The 21,208-nt window shown below is 50.8% G+C and overlaps 1 long non-coding RNA gene across 1 annotated transcript; it reads left to right on the top strand.

Moving 5' to 3' along the window:
• The first annotated feature begins 865 nt into the window (after nucleotides 1-865).
• Nucleotides 866-3,404, top strand: LOC116614118. Its single transcript, XR_004294376.2, has 2 exons — nucleotides 866-1,403; nucleotides 2,311-3,404. It is a non-coding gene; the product is annotated as an uncharacterized LOC116614118 (long non-coding RNA).
• The last annotated feature ends 17,804 nt before the right edge of the window (nucleotides 3,405-21,208 follow it).

The following is a 21,208-nucleotide window of genomic DNA, read 5'->3' as shown; positions in this document are numbered from 1 at the left end:
ACCGATAAATTAGAGGGCGTAAAGCAAAAACGACAACTCGCCCCGAGATTTGGTTTACTAGTACTAAGTAATTATACCAATAAATTTCGAGGCGTAAAGCAAAAACAACAACTCGCCCCGAGATTTGGTTTACTAGTAGAAAGTAATAATACCGATAAATTACGGGGCCTAAAGCAAAAACGACAACTCGCCCCGAGATTGATTTACTAGTACTAATTAATTATAATACCGATAAATTAGAGGGCGTAAAGCAAAAACGACAACTCGCCCCGAGATTTGGTTTACTAGTACTAAGTAATTATACCAATAAATTTCGAGGCGTAAAGCAAAAACGACAACTCGCCCCGAGATTTGGTTTACTAGTAGAAAGTAATAATACCGATAAATTACGGGGCCTAAAGCAAAAACGACAACTCGCCCCGAGATTTGGTTTACTAGTAGTAAGTAATTATAATACCGATAAATTACTGGGCGTAAAGCAAAAACGACAATTCGCCCCGATATTTGGTTTATTAGTACCAAGAAATTACGGGGCTTTAAGCAAAAACGACAACTTGCCCAGAGATTATTTGGTTTACTTTTACCTAGAAATTAAGCGGCGGAAAATGTATATTCCTTCACAGGCGTCCTAAGGGGCGGACCATTCGACTTTGGATTGGGGGGGGGGGGGGGGGGCAAACAACTGATTGAAAAAATCCCTGCACTATTGATTATGATAAAAAAAGTATGTCTAGAAGAATTACCGCCATTTGATCATGAAAGAAAAAAAAACCTGCTGACTTGAATTCACCACCTCCCCCGTCCCGCAAAAGTCAAATGGCCCGCCTCTCCCATAGGTATAGAAATATGGTATAGCTATGCGACTTGGTTTTGTGGTCATCACGCGGGTATCCTGTGGTGTCACAATCCATCCATCCAGTCAATCGTGCAACTCCCAGGCCCCCTCGGTCTTACGTTTTTGCGTATTTTTGTTTCTTTACCGGCATCAAAGTTCGTATGTTCACAGCAAAATAGGCAGATTGAAAATAGTATTTAATGAGAAAATATGCGGATTCAAATGGGCTAAAATCTTTGAGGAACCGTTTTGTCTTAAGTACGAGCCGATAGTAAAATCTACCCGAGTGTTCGTGAATCCAGTCCGTTGCAGCAGCAAAAAGAGGACTACTTAGAGGCTCTACACTACCATTCTAATAACATTCCCTCACGTCTATATCTATGGAGATCTATAAGGAGATCCTGAGAAGAAAGGGCCTTGGATTTATGTATGTTTTCAGCTATAAAAATAATTCACTTGTGTCGACGAGTTTCTTGCTAGCAGAAAGTCGACAAGTTCACAATTTACAACAAAAAGCGAACACAACCACACAAGCGACAAACAGAAAGCGACGAAAAACACTGCCAAGGTGAGTTTTGAACGACGGTTTGTATTGAGAATATCACAGTTATTTTTCTTTTATTGTTGTGCTTTTATAATGCCCGTTTATTCGTGTTTTTTTTTCCAAAACCAATCGCTCAAGCTAAAACACCGTACCAGTTTGACGTCAAGATGTCATATCAAAGTCATCTATCCCTGTTTTGATTGGCTTAAATACCATCTACTTGAATTCCGATCGGCTTATGATTTTGGAGTGCACTTAAGTGGTTTTCATTCCACTGGCAATCGCCATGAAAATTTTAAATTCGTAAATACTTACACGTTCTATAAATTCAGGCATATATTCCTCACGGTAAGTAAGAATTTAACGTCAGAAATACGTAGTAGTCTAGTTACTGTTTCAATGTCACTTAGCTTGTTCGATTTATACATTTGTTTATAGAGTTTGCTTTGAGAATTCGTGGTCTAAATCAAACAATTTGAGCATAACAACATCCTTTGATATTCTTCGTTCTCTCTATACTGAATGCGTTGAGATATTTAATAAAGGCTGACAAATATCATCCTGTCATTTATTGCTAAAGAAGACCTTTCCTGGATTTATATTCTGTGTATTTAGGCTTCTCGAAGATACAGCAACTTTTTTAACATTATCATAACTACAAATAACTTATATATACTATATATACTTACTATATATTAACTTTACAGTTACAAGAGAACGTTCTCATCGAAAATAAAAACACAAAATGCAACCCCTATTACCTATATTCTTTTTTATTAGCTTATATTGTCTGCATCTTAAATAATATCTATTTTGTTTATTTATTTATTATTCAAATAGTTGTGAAAAGAAAATAAGGTTATAACTGGCATGATGAAAATGTTGTTTTGAAAGAAAAAAAATACTTGTAATTGTTTTCACTTTGATTTAGGTAAAACCAACCAAGGACTACCGGAGGGCCATGATTTATGCTGAAGGCTGGGAGGCATGACAATAGGCAAATGTCTTAAAGATAATAAAGTAGGGGATTTCTTACTTTGATACAGCAGTAAATGTGAAATCTCTCTCAATCTCTCAATTGATTCTCCTCCTTGCATTTAATTTTGGAGTAGCATTAGCATATGTGGATCCATGGTTTCTATATAAAAACAGCAGGCCTCCATCCTACAGGGTGGGTGCACCAATGTCTAATGCATGACTGGAGGTATGTTTGTGAATTTTAATTTCCTTGGTGATGGAGTATCACCAGTAATAAGTGATATATTAATCTTCCATATGGCACCTGAAGTGTATCTAACTGTATCATTCTATCTTTGGAATGCTGTTGCATCCATCATTTGTTTCTTTGCAAGGGCAAAGCTGGTCAAAATGTAGCTTTGATACAAGTGTACATTAATGAAACTTCTATCAAGGGAAGGGTTTTTTATTAGAGCAAGGTAGAGCAAGGAACTCTCCAGAAGGATAGACGGGGGTGCTCGACCTATCTTTTATGGTATAATATTCTCACCAACTTCTATCTCTTAGGGTGTGTTTTAGGATTTTTCCGATTCTGCTATCTTCTAGGGGTTTTCACGCCCGGGGAGGAGTATTTTTCCGATTCTGCTATCTTTTAGGGTGTCTCATGCTAAGTGGTGGCCCAATCGCTTGAAATGTATTAAACCACAAGTCAACTGATCAGTTAATACTTTCGACTTTATTGTCGGTAACATAACAATATAGGATCCGTCAGCAAATTAAAACCAGCATTGTTTTTTTTAATGCTATCTCTCAGGGTTAAAAATTCCTCTGACCACACCCAATGTGCTATTTCTTAGAGGTAAGAATTGTTGTTGACAATGCCCTTAGTGCTATCCCTTAGGGTTAAAATTAGTTATGCTGTCGAGCACCCCCGTCTCTCAAACTTCTGTTTCCCAAAGTCCCCCCCCCCACCTCCCCGTGGGAGCAAGGTACTTAATTATATAAAGACAACATCAAACTTGTGCTTTTTCAATAATAAATCTGTAAAGAAAACAGTTTTATATCAAACCTGTAGGTAAAGAGAAAGGGGAAAATGTTAGGAATGTGCTCATTTAAGCTATTATTGCATTATCGTTATATATTTTTTAAAGTACAGTCACATTTTGTCAAATAGAGTCATTCATTTCTTCCTTTTTCTTCTCCTTATTGCCTTTTTGTTATACTTATTTCTCTCTAACCCTAACATAGGTCAATGAACATGGTTTGGTTTGAAATTAGAAATTTGAATTAAGCACTTTCAGTAATAATTTAGGATTTGCCTCATTGCATTCATTTTTGAGTAGCCAGTATTGGTGGATCCAGGGTTTCTAAAACCAACAGGCCAATGGGAGGGTGCACAAATATGTAATGCATGACAGGAGGTATATTTGTGGAGTTTCGTTTCAACACATTCTTCTGAATAATCAGTTGTGGTAAATGAAAACTACAGTAGCGGGTCTTTGGGGGAAGAGGGGGGGTTAGGGGTTTAAACCTCCCCTTGGGCTTTCTTTTTTTATTGTTTTCAGTGTATCTTTTCATTCCAAAATCTTTACGAAGGTAAAATAATGACACAAATTTTTGGGCGAAATCCCCCCCTTGGCAAAAGCTAGATCCGCCCCTGAACTACAGTATGGCATCTAAATCTTTGGAATGCTGTTAAATCCATGATATATTCTTCACAAGGTCAAAGCTTGTTAGAATGGTGTTTTGATAAATATGTACATAGTGGAATTTCTATAAAGGGAAATAAGAATTGACCATTAGACTCTTGAAAAAACATTCTCGTCAACTAAGACACCTTGAACTTTGACAGCCTTTTTCACACCAAGTTTTAGTATTTTGTTAACTTTCATACTGCATATTTAATATTATTGAATGAGTGCTTGCTTGATCCATTTTGAGGGGCCAATACAATTCATAATTACATGGCAGTAAAATTTGACATATTTTAAATCTCATTAAAAAAAACTACTAGAGATACTAGAGACACGAAGATCCCCTCTAGAACTACCCCTATCAGTCACACAAAAAGTTGTTAATTGCTGGCTCCGCTTTTAGGCAGTGCCTAAATCTATATATTATAATTTGAACCAGTCTTGTTTTCGTCGTTAGTTCGGGTGTGAACACTGAGTGTAAAGGTAAGTACCTTTCTGGTATTCTGTGGTCGATCTCTTTACTGAGGATCTCATGAAAATTCTGATCCACAAGCTTTTTTTTTTCTCCTTCGATGACTTCAAAGCATCCCTTTTTCTGGAAGGTTTTTTCTGCAGATATCATGGGTCTGTACGCTATTTCGTAGTTGCTTTGCTTAGGGGGTCCATCCTTCCAAGGCATTCTTACTTGTATCCTTCCATCCACCATTATTGTTGCTTTGGCCTTGCCTTGTTTCTAAATCAACAAAGGCTTCTGGGAAATCTGTTCCTATGAGGAGATCGATACTTCCTCCCCCCAAATAAAGGCATCCTCGGGGACCCAGGGCGTCGCTGATATCGGGCACACAGGGAGCGCGCGAAAAAGAAAGAGCACTGAAAGGACGCCCTGGGCAACTGCTCTGTAAAACCCATTTGTAAAAGGGTTTCTAATCCAATTAGTCGCCTGACTACTGGCACCTTTTTCCAATCAGCGCCTGTAAAAACAGACTCGAAATTTACACATCAAGAGAGATGGGTAAATCTACGCAAAGCACAACTCCGCGTAGGCGAGTAATTAGCGATGGTTAGCGATCATTAATCCATGTCGGGGACGCCAGCGCCTTGTGCTAGGACCTGAGGGCTGTGAAAACGAGGGACGTGGATTGGGCCGCCAACCTACGGAGCGAGGAATAACCGTTTTTCGGCCGTAAATTCAAAGCCGCTGGCGTGGCGTTTAAACCTGAGTTTTACTCGAACACCTCGTTCCCGAACTCCTCGCGAATTTCCCCTCAGCCTCTTTTTCATCTTTTCGCGTGTCTCCAGGGAGGGCCCTTTCCTGCTTTTTTTCTCACGCGGTGCGAGGCCGTGTCGAGCTCTGATAGCGGCCTTGAGCGGGTAGTATCTCTCTTGTTCCTGAAGTATTAGTCGAAACGCTTCGTCTGAGATATGCCCGTCCTGCAGAGCCTTAGAGACCAGCTCGCTGATCGAGTTTTTCTTACTCTCCGCTAAAACCATCGTGTCTTCGTGTTTAGCTACCTTGCTCGTAAGACCCCTAGAGACTACCCCCGCGCCCACGACACCGACCAGCCCAGCGACCCCTGCCAGCGGACCGCCGATCAGAACCCCTATCCCACTCAGAGAGACTTCCACCCCGGCGCTGGAAAGCGCCCCTGCAGCGATGCCGGATGCCACAGACAGCATGGGTAACGGCAAAGGCGCGCTTATACTTCTTCTGCACCTGTCGATGATGCATTATCTCGTTGTCTAGGACCGCCTGAGTGTCACATATTTTCTGGAGTCGGAAGCTTTGCACGTCGCCGCCGATGCTTGCCGGAGCGGTAGGCGTCATGTGCGTACCCTTCGGGGGAGCAGACGCTGGGAAGCAAGGGGTATATGGCAACGCTGCTAACGTCGCCGTTTGCCATGCTTGTTGTGTCGGGCCTAGGTTAGCTCTAATACGAGGCGAACAGGCTTGCCCTTAAAGTCTACCGTGGTCATCCCTGATCCATATTTGGATACTCGAGACAAACTCAGAGGAAGCTGCTGCGACACAAACGGGGATATCGGGCCCATAGACGACTTTCTCGTGCGGCCTCCCGCGGGTTTCTAGGCAAGCGATAACGTTTGAAGGCTCGTCTAAGGCGGGGCATTGCGTGCGGTCTACGATATCGCAGAAGATGTAGAGGGCCTCTATTTTCGGCAAAGTCACCTTAAGTGGGGGCCCCCCCAAGGGCAGTGCGAGGCGCCCCGCCCCCCAAACTGATCGTCTTTAGCCTCTAGGCCAAATAGTGCGCAAAGCTCGGCATTCAGGAACGCAACGCCTTTGGACATGAGCGCGATCTTCCCGGTGAGGGGATCCAGCTTCGCGGTCAGAATCTTGCTTTCAGCGCGGTTGATCGTTTCCACGATGGACTCGGCCGTGTGGTGCCCGGCTGACAGAGTAGCGATGGGCGGGAGGGGGGCTATGGTCGGTATCTGATGCTCCCGCTCGAGATTATACCAGCTGTTAAACAGCGAGCACTGCCGGAGCGCCACGAAGCGTGGGCGCCTTATCGGCTGCTATCTAAGCGCGCACATAGTGTGGTTCCGGGTCGCACGGACCGTTTTTCCAAATTCGTCTCAGCGCAATATGCTGGGGATTTAATGTTATTATGAATTATGTATGGTGTAATGTATTTTGTAGTTAGCTGACCCCACCGGTAATTCAGTTGTAAAAGAACTGCAAACGGTTGAAATAAACGAGCATTATTATTATTATTATTATTATTATTATTATTATTATTATTATTATTATTATTATTATTATTATTATTATTATTATTATGTCAGTTCGCCTTCGGTGAACACAGCATGTAGGACCACCATAGTGTTGAACATAGCCCGCCTTCGTGTTTAATAGGGCTGAGCATGGATTGGGAAGGCTGGCGGATGCTGAACGAGGAGGCGATTCCCCGAAGGGAGGAGGAAGAGACGAAGAAGGCGGCAGTTGCGGCGGGAGCCTCTATAGCCGAACATATCAAACACGCTATAGCCGAACAAGTCAAACGCGCAAAGACCGGTTTCCCTAGGTCTTTGACCCTCGCGCAAAAGCTGCTCTACGCCGTGCCCGCGACCCCCGTGGAGAGCACGGCCTCAGACATCACCCCACTACTCACGCAGCTAGAGATACACGTGGCTGAGGACAAATCATTCACGACTAGGGTCCGAGACATATTCAAAGAGACAGTAGTCACGCACAAGTCCGCCACGGAGTCTCGCCGGTGGCTATCGGAGCCTACCTATGGGTACTGGCCACAGCAACTCAACTTTGCGGTCTGGTGCGCAACCGCCGGATGTGGGGTGTCCCTAGTCGACCCCGCTTTCGCCACGCTCCCCTCTGTCATCAGGGGATTTCTAAGGTTTCACGTCTACTTTACCACCCGGAGGATACTCTACGAGCTCGGCGCCCCCCTGCGTTCACGCAAAAGGGTAACCCCTACAAGAAGGCCGCTTTCGAGCGTCTATGTATAGAGTTCGGTTTGCCGCGTAAGCCGGGCTTCCGATGGAAAGGCGGGCGGAACCACGGGCTAGGCGATGTGTTTGTGTTCTACCCGGGGGAGGGGTATAGCAACGTGCACGTGATCCGTAGCTACGACACGGCGGCGGACGAGTACCCGAGCCACCTCAATCTGTTTAGCGACGAAGGTGGGACGTACAATAGTGGGAAGGAGGTGGGTTACATACGCAACGACGACCACGGGGGCGTGCAATATAGCTGGTTTGCGCCTCCCAAAGGTGAGGGGCTGACAAAAGCAGGGCTAGCAAGACTCGATCGCTCGGTCGAGGCGTTCGTCTACACAGTGCTTGGCGCGCAGGTAAACGTCCGTTCCTCTATCGCGGGGGCCGGTGGGCCGGCCATGGAGGCGCAGGCGGAGTTCACGAAGCTGCTTGAAGAGGCAATCATAGAAAACGACATCGCTCAAAGCGTGCAAAGGTACCATGTTAGCCGTGCAGGAGGCCAAGGTGAGACTGAGTCTTGCGGTCGCACCAGGAGTGTGGCTGATGCCGAGCGATCTGGTGATAAACAAGCAAAGCGTCGTGGGCTACAACAATAAGCTGCAGAAAGCCACAGACTCCATGACGCTCGGCGCAAACGCGATCAACACCGAGACAAAGCCAGTTGGTGCTCATAACATGGCCGGTGGGCATCCTATGGTGCAACACGTGACTGACCCTGGGATCGACCGCGTGCCGTCCCGGCGGCGAAGCAAGGCTTTCGCCCCTGCGAAAGTGCACGCAGAGGGCGCGGCCCCTGCCCCCTCTCCACGTACGCACGCTGCGCATAGCATGACTGCCGCCGGAACGGCAAGCGCACCCAGACCGGGCGAAAAAAGTGACCACACCGCCCTCAAGGCGGGGTTGTCGGCACTCGCGGTGGCTGCGGCGTATTACTTGTTCCGATGACTGCTTTGCATTCGACGAACCAAGAACGCGGCTACGGCTAGAATGAGCAGCCACGCATTTTCACCAAGGAATTTCACCGCTTCTCCTGCAGCCTTAATCACGAAGTTCGCTATGCTGCCTACTAGCCCAGGGAGAAGCTCGCCTAGCTTTTTTCCGATGGCCTTAAGCCCGTTACCGACCCCTCTGGCCACGGAGGAGAGCGACTTGCAGAGCGACGTCACAATGGCCGCGATCGTCGTCGCTACGGCCAACCCGATAGCCGTACTTTTTGAAGATGGCTTTGATGCGCTCTCTTAGCGGCTTTTGGTTCTCGAGCTCTCGGTTTTCGCGTTTTAGTTCGTCAATCTCGGACAGCCTCTCCTCGCTGCGCTCACGGGCCTCTTGGCGGCGACTCTCTGACGTGTTAGGGTCGTCGATGGTCTCCCTGTCTGTGGCTACCACCCCTTGCAGCTCTTGGACTCGTTCTGTGTTTTCCTGCATGACCGCGTCTATCTCTGCCACGGACCCCATCGCCAGCTTGAGGCTTTTCAGCTTTGCAACGTCCTGTCGAACGCCCCCGTCCTCATTGAACAGCTGTCTTGGTTCAGTCCAACCCCCTTTGCCGAGGTTACGAACCCGTATTAGCGTCTTCCCCCTCTGGTCTGACTGGAACCGTATCAGATTCTCGTTAAGGTCTGGGTATTTCTCCCTGAGGGACTGGAGACCGAGTCTTGTCGCTGCATCCTCTGTGGTGAACGAGGTTTCAGCGGTCGTTTGCGTTGCGCTTCGCGTAGCCATGCTATGCGCAGCATGCATACGCGATGACGTGCTCGTCATTGGGATCGACTCCCCATCGTCGGGGTCAAACGGGATAAGGGGCGTCGTCTCGTCGTCCCCCACTCCGCTCCGCGATCGTCAATGTCAACGTCAACATCACCCATAATGCGTGCGCATAACTCGTGCTATGCTATATTAGACATGTCTAAAAGTCCGCACCATAGCCACGCGGCTTCGTACTTTATGTATACATACGTATACGATATATAATATACGTAATATACGTAATGTCAGTCAGCGATAAACTTGACCCCCAACGAACACCCAGAACTCCTCTGGTGTTGAAAGCCGAGAGAACTGTTCACCTGGTCACTCTCAACCCGTCGACGGCCTCCCCAGGCGAGACGCTATATGTGGCGGTCCCAAAGCTATCGGAAGGCGTCACGCTCGTACCTGGCTCCTTGAGGGTAGGTCTCGATCTCTCCATCTCAGGCCATGCAAATAATACCGTCGTGAACAACGTCGGCCGAAATCTCGTGAGCCGCCTGAAAATCACGTTTGCAGGAGAAACGCTCCAGGATACCAACCGCTACGACGTCTAAGACGTATGAGGAGCTTTACCTGTCCAAGGTCAAGAGAGAGGACCGCCTGGAGCAGGGCATACAGTCAGAAACATGCGCAAGCTTCGCTCCAAGGCTGGCGATAAAGCGACTAGTAACGCCAAGGAGAACGCTCTAAACGCCGCCCACGGGGCGAGGTACACCATCCCGCTAGACCATTCTCTGCTGACGGACCACGGCGTACTGTACCCAAGGGCGCTCTCCGAGGCGCTGCTCTTCGAGATCACGTTCGCAACGGTTGACCAGGTAGTAGTCGGAAGCGATGCTACCAAATTATCCTATGGCATCAAAAATCTAGAGCTGGAATACGAAAGCCTGAGGGACGAGAACCTCGCCCGGTCTGCAGCCGCCGCCTACCAAAACGGCACAACGTTCTTCTACAAGCAAGTAAACCTTCACAAGACCTTCGTGATTAGCAAAGGGTCGGACAGCATAATCAACGAGAGTGTCAACCTGCCGCGAAGGTCTATGAGTGGTCTGTTGCTCCTCTTTGTGAAGCCATACACGGCAGGGGCTCGCGACTCTGAGAAGTTCGTGTACCCCGACATCAAGAGCGTTCGCGTTACAATCGACGGCATGCCAAACAAGGTCTTCAGCCAGGGGCTGCGCCCCATTGAGTTCTGGAGGGAGGCGAAAAGGCGGTTCGTCCGCCCCTCCCCGGGGGGGCACAGCGGAGCGCCTGCCGCCCCGGAAGTCGGCCCCGAGTCGTTCTATGGCGATAACTAGTTTGTTCTGTGGATCGACCTTCGAACGACGGACGACAGTGCTATCATGGGGGTGGTCTCCAATTGGTCAATACCCGCGACGGTGTGCACCTCGAGATAAAACGCACGGCAAGCGGCACGGGTACCGTAAACTGTCACGTGTTTGTGGTGGCCGACGCCCAAATGAACTTTAAGAGCGGACAGCTAGAGTCCATACAATACTAAGCACAGACACCGAGACGTGTTTCTGCGCGAAGCGCAGCGGCAGCGCGGTATGGACCCGAAAAACATCCCATTTAACGCTCTCATCGTTGGCCCGACGTCATGCGGGAAGACCCGATTCATAGTGGACCGACTGCGCCACCCTTTCCGGGGCAAGTTTGACTACATCGTGCTCGTGTGCCCTACCTTTGTCTACAACAAAACATACGACGGCTTCGGCGAGGGCGACAATCGTCTGTTTGTCATCGCACCTGAGGCGGGTCAGATCGACATACTGCTGAGGTTTGTCTCCTCTTTCTTCGGAGGCACTAATACGCTAATCATACTCGACGACTGTGCGGCCTCGAAAGACGTAAAGAGGCGCTCTGACCAGCTCGTCAACTTGGCGTTCAGCGCGCGCCACGTGGGTATTAGCGTGTGGGTGATCACGCAGCAGCTCACCAGCATCACGAAGCCGTTCCGTGAGAACATTGCGGCCTTGGTGGTCTTCTATACCCCGAGCAAGGCGGACATGAAAGCTATCCTGCATGACTACGGCGCGGAGCTCTCAGAAAAGAAGATGAAAGAGTATATGAAGGCCCTCAAGACGAAAAAGTTCTCGAAGTTAGAGTTTCGCTTGCGTCACCCTTATACCATCGCCCTAGTCGAACGGTAAGCGCAGTAAACCACCGTCCACGTATGCCCTAGGGCATAACGCATTGATCCACGTGTTGCACCTTAGCCACGGCAGGGTGCATGATGAGCGACGAATACTTTGAGAGTCTTCTTGAGGGGGGCGCCGCCGGCCTCCCGGCCGTCGAGTCGTTGGGCTGCTCGACGCAGCCTGCCGGAGCGGCAACCGGAGGTGAGCAAACTGAGATAGCAGACGCGAGGGAGAAACTCGCGATTCTCGTAGCCTCGGGGAAGTCGAGAGAAATGGTAGGCAAGGCCCTGACTCATGACGACGTCAAACGCATGAGCGCCGAGGAGGTGAGGAAGTACGAGAAGCGATACGAGACCGCTCTAGCCAGCCGGACTACAGACGCCCTGGCAGACAGCTTTCTGAAGCTTACGACCAAGCTAGTAGGCATGGCGCTGCCGATAGACAGTGTGGTCGATCTTCACAACGACCTAGTGTCCGACTATATCATCAACAACGAGCTCCGCACATTGTGCGGACGCCTGTCTCTACGCTGCGGTCATTTGATGGCTTTAGCCGCCGGGGCGTTACACGTAGCACGTCATGTGAACAACGCCGGAACGGCAAGCGCTGACGCGCGGCGTCAACACGAGTTAGCAGTCGCGGACTTACAGTGGTTTGCCCGCAAACGCACAGTGGCGAGTCTGCCATCCCAGAGCAGACGTTCATTTGAAAGCTTGGCACTTCTTCAGCAACCAAGTAGTTGCATCACAAATGGAGGAACCTCAAGGAAGTACTAGTGCCCAGCGACCCTACGGGTCAGCGGAACCTGACAAACAAGCTGCGGAACAAGCTGCTCATAAACCTGCACGTACGCCTTCGGCGTTGGCGGAGAGAATCACGAGCCCCGAACCACCCGCGACCCGACCTAAACACCCTGGACGAGTCGAAGCCGGAAGGCGCTTGGCAAAGTGGAACCTAATTAACAGAGCGAAGAAAGAGGCACTTCGTGTCTTGCAACACGTTGAGTCGCCGGTCGCTGGCGAGTCGCAGGGACTCGAGGGCTTGCGCGCGCGCGCCGAAGGCATACACGCACCAGTCCCGGAAAGCAACTCTGCTTGGTCAGCTAGCTCGGTTATCGGGGTCGCTGGTCTTCTAGTGTCATTGATCGGTCTCTATACACGTAGGCGGGAGCTTGCCGCCGCGTTCACTCGTACACCAGGTGTTAACCAGCGAGCTACCGATCCGCATGTAGCGGCCGACGGCGTGACTCCGCCCGCAAGGCAGCCGCTGGAGGCCGCACAGCAGACCAAGGATCGACCGCTTGCCGTTCCGGCGACAGCGCTTTGAGCTCCCGGACAATGCAAATCTCGGCTGTTAGCCATGGAGTAAGCAGACATTTAGACACGAGGGCCCCACCCATATCCGCACGTCCGTGCATCGCAATGTCGACGACGCAGCAGAGCAAGATTACAAAGACCATCAACGACGCCGCAGTCAAAACCGGCCTCGTCGCCGGTATCGGCTGGGTTGGGCGCAGGTCTTGCGCGAGGACTTCACCAAAGACCCCTCCGCGAACGCCATGAACTACGCAAAAATGACTGCCGCCGTTGCAGGTGCTGTCGCTTTGAAGGGTTACCTTGAGGACCAGAAGATCCTGCCCATGTAGTAGTGTACTGTGGCACACTACTACGTGTGTAAGCCATGTATTAGACTCGTGTACGTTTCACGTGCGTACACACAGCACGTGAAGTGTGCGCACGTGAAACGTACACACACTACTCGATGGCCTCCATCGCGATTTCGGTTGGCGGAGCCGTCCTAAACGCGACTGCATTCGTTGGTGGCAATTACCTCGCAAAGTTCCTGTCGAACGATGAGAGCCCTGCTTTAGCTGAGAAGGAGAGGCACGAAAAGGCCCGAGTTGGCGTACATTGGCGCCGGCGCTCTCGCCATCGGCTACACAGCTAGCCGCTTGCTGTGATGTAGCTGCCGTTCCGGCGCTGCATCTAGGCGGCATTTTTCCATGCTGCGCGTATGCGCATGCGTATACGTATGCGTATACGTATAAGATGATTGCAGACCACCTCGGCACTGCAGGAGCAGACGGCAACCGCCTGTTGGAGACTGATACACCTGTCGCAATGTATCGCGATACATTATCGCCGCCACGTAATGGCGGCGAAGCTCATGTCCGACGAAGAACTCGATGCGTTCCTTCGTCCTATATACTACGCAAGAGGTGGCTTCCAGGGAGTGACCGCTCTGCATGCCAAACTTCCCAAGGGCTCAGCCTTCATAGATCGAGTGCGCAGGTGGGTAAGCTCGCAGCCCGTCGGGGGCTACACACAGACACCCCCTCCTCCGACTACCTACGCCCACTTCTCGGAGCAGATACCAAACCGTATCCACCAGTCGGACCTGCTATTCTTGCCGACCGACCGCGGGTACAAGTATGCCCTGACTGTCGTTGACGTTGCTTCACGATAGAAAGCCGCCCGCCCGCTGAGGACTAAGAGCGCGGCCGTCGTCTCCCGCGAACTCGCTGACATCTATGCAGAAGGACCTCTCACATGGCCTAAAGTCCTCATGGTTGATGACGGCACGGAGTTCAAGGGTGCTACCACAAAGCTCCTAACAGACCACGGGGTGGAGGTCCGACGGGCTGAGCCAGGGCACCACAGGAGCCAAGCTTTCGCCGAGTCTTTCCATCGCTGGCTGGCACAGCGCCTATTTCGTGCGCAGTACTCGAAGGAGGAGTACTCGAAGGAGCTTGCATCCGGCGAGACAAACCGCAAGTGGGTTACTGCTTTGCCAATCGAAGACTCGCATGACTGGCTTTGCGCCTAAAGACGCCATAAAGCTGAGGCGCGTGCCTCTCAAAGCCGAAAGGCCCCCCTTAGAGGTAGGAACGGAGGTGTACATCGCCGTAAACGAGGAAGACCTTCAGGACAAGGGCCGACGGCGAGCGACGGACCCGTGGTGGACAAGCAAGGCATACCCAATACTAAAGAGGGTCATGGAGCCCGGACAGCCAGTGTTGTATTACACGGCGTACTCTAAGCACGGCTTCACGCGTTTACAGTTGCGTAGCGTGACGCTAGCGCGACGCTAGCGTGATCAGCGCTTGTGCCTTCTATTGCAGCTAAGGCACGTGAGTCTGACATTCCACTTATAGTGACCCTGACTGTCGTCTAGCCGGTGGATACTGAAGCATTGGGGATGACTCTTGGTGTACCCCTGAAGCAGAAGCTGAGTGCCACAGACCTTGCACTTCTTTTCCGCGTCAGCAATCATGCCGAGTACGTGGTCTACCGTCAGAACGTGGTGCGGTCCCGTGTGCTTTGTGCGACCCTTTTGCCTGTCGTCTATAGCGTATCGCTTGATTCGCGCTATAATGAGCTCTTCACTGGGCGTAGCCTGCAGTCCTGTGGGAACCAAGGCACCGGGAGTGTTATCGGGGGGGATCACGCGGACTATCTGGTCGGCGCGCAGCACGCGGGAGATGCCGGTGTATACAGCATTCGTGATCCAGCCCTCTAAGCTGTGGTCTATGATAAACAAACGTCTTGGAGTCTGGATAGTCTTGCCCTGCACCCGGTGGACTGTCCCCCAGCCCGCGTATTTCCACTAGAGGGGAAGCCCGTTAAGGACCGCGTCGAGAGGAACCTCGACTACCGTGACTTTTTACGCGTCGACCTTCTCACCCCTTTTGCCTGGCACGGGCACCGGCCGCCCTTGCTTGCGATAACGATGCGCGAAGCTAGGATCGGGGTCAAAGCGGATGGTTGCTGGCAATCGGGGGTAGTTTTTCCTGTGGTGCTCTACCAATCGCTGCTGAACAAGGGCCCCCATCTTGTTGGTCGAGCACACCCACATATCGCTTGGGTGGGCCTGCTCGATCGCCGCGTCGAACGCCACCCCATCCCACTCCTCTTGAAATACCTCAAGCTGTTGGGAGTCTGGCTGACACCAAATCCGGCCCTTTATGGCAGAGCCGCACTCGCATGTACTGTACGGCTTTCCGCAGTCTTCACACAGGCAGCGGTAGTCGGACTCGAACCAGCGGATGTTCCCTTGTGCCCACTCCTTGAGCATATCGTGAGGCCCCTCTTTATCTCCCCAAGGCGGGACCTGCCCATAGTCGCCACAACACATGACACGGCCGCGTGGCGAGATACCCTAGGATGGCGCGTAGCACTTTAGTCTGTACCTTACAGCACTCGTCAATGATGATTACTTCCGCGAGACGGTCGAGTTTGTGCCCCAGCTCGGAAGGTCTCCACTCCTCTATCGGCTTCTCCGCTGGTATGCAGAGGTAGTGGTGGTAGGTTTTGAGCCTTCACCGCGAGGCGCGGGTTGTTGCGATGGTCGTGGGCGAGGTCGTTCTCGGGGGTGAGCACCACAATGTTGCGGCCGCGGAACATGCTCACCGCCCACTCGGTCTTCCCCGGTCCTCCTTGGCCGGCTAGATACATCTTCGCAGAGGCTGCGGCCACTAGATCGCAAAACAGACTCGGCGCAGTGCTTGGCTCCCTAGCCAAGCTCCCCGACTTCTTCGGACCCCAAGCCGCTTCGGGCCGCCACTCGTACCCAGGCTTCTTGTGGCGCCACTCTCCATACCTCGGATTTCGCTCTACGAGCTTTACACCACTGGGCACCGCCTTTGCGTATATGGCATCTGTGCACACTCGGAGGACGTCTTCGCGAGGGATCCGTCTCAACATGCGTCGCAACGCTATGTTTGTGTACGCCAAGACGAAGGCCCTGATATGGTACCATTGTGAGAGCCGGACACCGTCTTTGTATTGGATCAGATGAGCCCCGTCGGCATGCTCGAAGTTAAGTAAGTGGTCGGTGCCCGCAAGGAGGTTTGTTTGTTTGGTCAAGTTCCAGAAACGATGTGCGCGGGTTATCCTCGATAAGAAATGGGATGCACCTTCAAAACCACTTTTTGAAGAACTAAATATTGTCCCCTTCGACAAAAGAATAATCTACCTACAACTTGTTTTGCTCTTTAAGGCAATGAACAATATGACCCCATGCTATATCAGAGATATGTTCGTTAAGTGTAGTGATGTACATAACAAGAACACTAAAAATGCAGCAAACCATAACTTAGTACTTCCAAAGGCTCGGACTACATTAGCAAAAAACAGCTTTAAGTTTGTAGCAGCTAAAAGGTGGAATGCATTGCCCCTAGAAATCAAAGAAGCCAAGTCAATCACCGCCTTCTCCGCAAAACTAAGAGAATACATCACAACTCTGTAAATAAGTTTATAAATCAGCAAAGGATTGTTATTGTAAATAGTTTCGTCAAAGATTTTGCTGTAAACAGATTTGTAAATAGCTTTTATTAATTTTGTTTCTGTTGAGGGCCATGCGTACATTATCATTGTAATATCAAGTGAATCCCTCATTAAAAAAAGGCATCTCTCTCTCTCTTTGTCAGATACGCGGCTTCTTCACGGTCGCGGACTACGATCGAGGACTCGTCGCCATGGCGAGCGCACTTGCCTACGAAACGGACAGCGAGATCTCGACCCTCAGGGTACTGCGAGTCTTCGCCGCCGGGGCGGCACGCGACGGAGTGGGGGAACTTGATGGAGTCCTTTTTTCCGACGCTATACAACACCTTCCTCGCCGTGGCCATGACGAGGTCACCCGAGTCTAACAGGTCCTTGAGCTCTGGCGTGGTGATACAGCCCTCGTTTCGCTCCAAGTGCTGCCCCACCCTCCCGGAAGTGTAGGGGTGGCAGGCCTCAGAGAACTCCCACTCGGTCAGCTGAATGGCCCCGGATAGTTGAAGAACCTCGCTCAATGGCCGTCCCACAACATCCGCGATACGATACACGTTCGTAGGGAAGCCGTATTTCCGTACCAGATCAATGGCGTCCGAGGCGCCGCCGAAGACACTGTCCTCGCATCCTAGGTACGCCGCACGCATGTCGATGTGCGCATGAGGCTGCGCTCCTAAGTTTTTCTTGCTATTCCACACTTTGGACTCAACCTGCGCCGCTCGCCAGACGTTCCTGTATTTAAGAGGCGTTGGCCTGATGTTCTCTCTTTGGGTCCACTTCTTGAAGCGATACCCTATTGCACCGCCCATCGAGTGCGTAGCTTCGGTGTACTCTTGGTAGGCTGGGTGGTCATCAGGGAGCCATTGAGGATCATATCCAGTCTCGTCTGTAAACGCCCTGTCGATAGCCCATCCGTCTTGTCCCGATCGGTACAGTTTGCCTTCGTGCGTGACTATAACACGCCCACACAGCCAGATCCTCGTGCTTCTGGGGATCGCCCTGTTTATGAAGCGAATGAGCACCTCTCGCACTTTTGCCTCGCGCGTTTTTGTGGCGGCACTGGTAGCGCGAGGCGCTGCCTTCTCCTGAAATAACGAACGAAGCTCCCCCTCAGCCTCGAAGTCTAGGCCGTGGACGCTCGCGATCGCAGGTGGTTCAGTTGGAAGCTCCGCCCAGGCGTGGTTATTGTGGCAAGGGATAGTGACCCTCGTCTTAGTCTTGTACTTCCCCGAGTCCCACAGGACGTTACCCAGGGCGTCCATGGATACAAGCTTTACCTCGAGCTTCTTTTCCATCTCAAAGAGGTATTCTTTGGTGCATCCCGTAGTGGCCAGCTTCTTGTCAAATCGCTCGAGGATCTTGCCTCGTGTCTTGGTTAGACCAAGGGAGCGCGAGGTGCCGCGAATCCTCAAGAAGTCGGCAACATAGCTCACAACACAGTTAGCGAAGGCGTCACTCCCCTCTCGCTAAAACATTGGCCCAGGCTCACCATTTTGCTCAGGTAAAGGGCGAAGCTCGTATCTAACGTAGACGAGGTACTATCGTCCTTTCTCCCAAATACCCGCATCGATGCCTTCCAGGGCACCGACTGCGATTTGACCCCCTCTTTTGACTAGCGACCCACCGATCTTGTGCTCCGAGCGCCCTTCCTCCTCTGTGATTGGCGCCAATGGCTCTGCGGTGTCCTTACCAACGACCGTAAAGAGTCCCGTCGGGGTCCACCATCTCAAGCACCGGTGGCAACACTGCGTTTGCCCGCAGAGACTCCCGCTCGTGCGAGACCCACCACACCGAGCCATCGTCATTAATATCAGGCCCCCGCATAACCGTTTTTAGGGCAATGACACCTGCTCCACCAAGATCTCGTATCTCCTGGTAAACACCGGCGCTTATGTCTCGGCCCCGAAGAGTGGCATCCACGCTTGGGAACCGAAGATGGGCGCCCCCGACGAAGAGAGAATAGTACTTCTCGGGGGTCTAAGCTCTCTGGGCCCTTTTGCCGCCGTCCCGGCAGCAAAGGGTCGAACTCGCGCCAGACTTCCTCTGTCCACACTTTCGCCGGTACGAGCGGCTTAAGCAGCTTGTGTTTGACATCGTCGGGAATGTCCTCGTCCAGGATGTTCTGGACCAGCCCTGCCAGTACGGCGGGCGCCTCTTGCATCCTCACGCATGCTATTGAGAACCTCCTTTATGTAAGCGTCCATGTTTGGGCACACCTTGTGCCACCCAGTCTCTAACTGCCCGTATCACAGCCGGCGGGACGAGTGTTTGGGTATGCCTGTGCCACCCAGTCTCTAATCGCCCGTATCGCGGGCCGCGGTGTCAGACAGGACGAGCGTTTGGGTATGCCTTGTGCCACCCAGTCTCTAATTGCCCGTACCGCGGGCTGCGATGTCAGACAGGACGAGTGCGAACCATCCCCGAGCGCGCCTCTCGACGCCACGCATCCTCTGCCCTTCACGATTCGCTCCGCAGGGGCGGCACAACCGCGTCTCCGACTGAGTCCCTATGCCGCAGATCCTGCACGGCACGGGGAGGGGGCTGCCCTTACGGAGCCTTTGGAGGTGCACCTTGCAGTAGGTGTCCATGCACCTCTGGCCGCACGTGTTTGCGTGGCCGACCTTGAGCCACCCGCAATAATCTTTTCCGCACTTCATCCTTCGAACGCTCGGTATACCACAGGACAGACGGAGGTCTAATTGCAAGTCCTTGGGGGTTCGAACTGCATTGTTGGAAAAATATAGCCGTGATACTTCATAACAGCTTTATTCATTAGAGTTCGAGTCAAAAAGTCCTTAAAAACGTATGTCATGAAGTACCAAGCTCAATCATCCAAGATGGCGGCTCGACTCCCATCTACGCGAAGTGGTCCCGACGTAGATTAATAACCAGCAACTGTTAGTCTACACGAAACGCGTTTCGGTGCCACTGAAAGCCCCCCCCCCCCCCCCCCTAGCCTGGGTTGGGGCTGGGGGTCGGAGGGGGGATTCGCGCCTCCCAAGCCTAAGACGGGGCTGGGACGCCCGGAGGGGCGATTCGCGCCTCCTACTCGTTTCTATGAAACCCCCTAGTCCCCCCCTATTTCGTATCGCAATGATGCACAGAATCGTAAATTTCTAACAAGAACCTCGGTCCCGAAAATAATTCGGAAGTCGGTGGTCCACTCGTCGATAATCCTATCGATTACAGGGCATTCTCCGATGTACGCAGAAGGTATATTACCTGCTATTTCATAATGGAGCTGAGCGGGCAAAGACATGATCGGATATTGTGCCCAAGTTTCTCCTTGCTCGCGCAACCCTTTGAAGACTCCAGGCTAAATCTGATCATAAGACTTTTACTAAACCGAGCAGGCTTTGTTATTTAGGTGTTTGTGAAGTGTTTCTGAGCGTGAGGTCCGTCTGCTTTTCAAATTCACATGGATCACTCTGATTAGTCTCATATTAATTTAATTAGAAAATGAGGCCAATCAGAGAGCGAGTTTGATTTATTTTTTAGAAATGGGTTTTACAGAGCAGTTGTCCAGGGCGTCCTTCAGCCTGTTTCTTTCTCGCGCTGCGCTCCCTATGTGCCCGATCTCCGCGACGCCCTGGGTCCCCGAGGATGAAATAAAGGTCACTTTGAATGTTGTTCAGATGCTTAAAAGAAGAGATTGTTTTCTGTTAAATGGTTTTGGCAGGACCGCATGGCTGTTTGAAGGTGAAAGCCTGAATGTTCTTTTTAGTGTTCTGATTATCTATGACTGGAAGTTCCAATATTTCGGAATTTTCGTGATTTTGCATTCCTCCAGCTCATTGTCATTGTCAGTTCTGTCTCGACTCCAGTTAAACCTAGATGGCTAACAATTTTTTTTTGGAAATTAAAGTGGTGTTCGATCCACTGTCTAACATAGCGAGCATTCCGACTGTATTTCCATTGTTGTCTTCAATAAGTACTTTCTGAATGGGACACATAGCATTTGGACTGCAGTTTTCAGCTGCTGCATTCTTTGGCGCACAGTTCTGTGTGTCGGCTCCACCCCCTTCCGGGTTATAGCTCCAGGGGTTCCAGATGGGTGCACCAAAACGTACATTTGTTTCTTTATCTTGGTCACCAGGGGGTCCTGATGACTGTTCAACACTTTGTTGTCTGGTCCAGGGGGGCCTGAGCGGGTTTTGGCCACCAGGGGCTCTTGGCAGGGTCTGTCCGCGGGCGGGCCTTGGTGGATTCCGGTTGTACGTTAGGATGTCTTCCGCGTAGGTCTGTCCTGGTCTGATCCAGAGGGGTTCTGTTCCTTGATTGTATCTGGTAGGTGCACCGAAAGATTTGGGTGGAGCCGCAATTTCACTTTATAGAGACCGGTGATGTCTTTTTGAGCACTGATTGCATGTGGTACCATCTTATTTATGACAGTCGTCAGTGTGATATTGCATTTTCCGACGGATTTACTCGAAAATATTTTTCCTATAAACCTGAATAACTTCTTAAACTTTTCCTGAAGTTTCAAAGGAATTCGGCTTTTTGTGTAGAAGATATCACAGCTCAAACTTGGTAAACAA

The sequence above is a fragment of the Nematostella vectensis genome, chromosome 6, assembly GCF_932526225.1.
Source record: "Nematostella vectensis chromosome 6, jaNemVect1.1, whole genome shotgun sequence".
Taxonomy (NCBI): Eukaryota; Metazoa; Cnidaria; class Anthozoa; order Actiniaria; family Edwardsiidae; genus Nematostella; species Nematostella vectensis.
This window is presented reverse-complemented; position numbering and strand designations above follow the sequence as displayed.